The sequence below is a fragment of the Myotis brandtii genome, unplaced genomic scaffold (genome assembly GCF_000412655.1).
Source record: "Myotis brandtii unplaced genomic scaffold, ASM41265v1 scaffold38, whole genome shotgun sequence".
Taxonomy (NCBI): domain Eukaryota; kingdom Metazoa; phylum Chordata; class Mammalia; order Chiroptera; family Vespertilionidae; genus Myotis; species Myotis brandtii.
This window is the reverse complement of record NW_005364596.1, coordinates 1,409,968-1,411,382: the sequence shown is the minus strand read 5'-3', so window position 1 is coordinate 1,411,382 and position 1,415 is coordinate 1,409,968.

The window sequence follows — 1,415 nt, the reverse complement described above, 5'->3', positions numbered from 1 at the left end:
ACCCCACCCCACCCCTGCAGCCTCCCCACACACTCCTGCTGATCCTGATATGCTTTTACCCTTAGCAGAATCTTATGTCACTTCAGCAATTTGCACATTTATAAAATTGGACACCTAGGGTTTTAATTTTCAAAGCACTGACATTACTTAGGGGCTGCGTCCTAGCTTCTTGGCTTCTTCAAATATGCATGTGCATCTGTGCGTGTGTATTTATGGGCACGCACAGCAGTCTGCTCCTTGAAAAACTGGCCCTCTCGTACTCTCTTGGAATTCCAATAGCGTGCTTGATGTATGGCTACGAGTTTATTGGCTGTGGTCATGTTTTAGAGGCCAAACTCAGAAGAAGGGGACCATGTGTATCCATTTTATTTGATTTAAATTGATCACAATTGAAATAATTGTTTCATTCTCAAGGGGGAGCATAATGTGTGTTGGTGTTTTTTTTTTTAATCTTGATATTTTCTTGCAAGGAAGTCTTATGATGAGCTCTCTTGTTTGTTTGTTTTTTTCTTTCTATTTTTTCCCCTCTCCCCTTCTTCTAAGGAAGAGGAGCTGCTTAGTGATTGGTGAAAGCCAGGCATTAAGTGGATCCTGGTCTCAGGCAGCGGCCTCACCAACCTGAAGTGTCCCCCTACCACCCCCACCGCCCGCTGCTGCCTCCTGGATAGATTGGGACGAGATGTCTTCGGTGGTGTCCTGTCCTGTGTGCTGCACAAGTAAGCTGGGGTGGGGGACAGGCCCCCTTGTCTGCTCTGTGGGTGCCTGGGAGGCTGCCAAGGCAGCGCGTGGTCCTTCCTATGCTTAGTCTCTTTGTTGACCCATTTTTGTCTCAGTGGCTTCGAAGGCTTAAGCTTCATTTTGGCCTGATTTCAAACCATATTTGCTAATCCGCCTTCACAGGGCTTCCTTTGTGCGGAGATTCACTGCACCTCCAGCTGTGGGCTGTCCCTGTGATATCCGTGTAGGTTATCCGTGGTTTGTGCTTATGGGCCGTTGGAGCAAAATCTGGAGCAGAGGAGGGGTCCATTGCTGGTTGACCCCCACCTCCTACATTCTCCTAGAAGCACTGCATGCGGTGGCATCCGGCAAACCTTTATGGGGTGTCTACCGAGTGTAAAACACTTTGGAGTGGATGAAGTGCTCAAAGAGTTCACTGTCTAAAGTGGGTATAAGTGCCTGTGGTGGCGAGTGTGTGTGCGTGTCTGTGCATATGTGTTGTTTAAGTCTGCACCCAAGTAATTACAATGCAGTGCGTTACGTGCTAGAAGGGATCTTAGCAAAGAGCAAGGAGAGCAGAGAGGAGCACTGGACCTCTCGGCTCCTTAGCTGGTGTCAAACGGCCCCGTTCAGTAGGGGATCTGACAACTGTGCTCAGGAGCATGTTGTTCAAGTACCTGACAACATGTCAAGAGTTG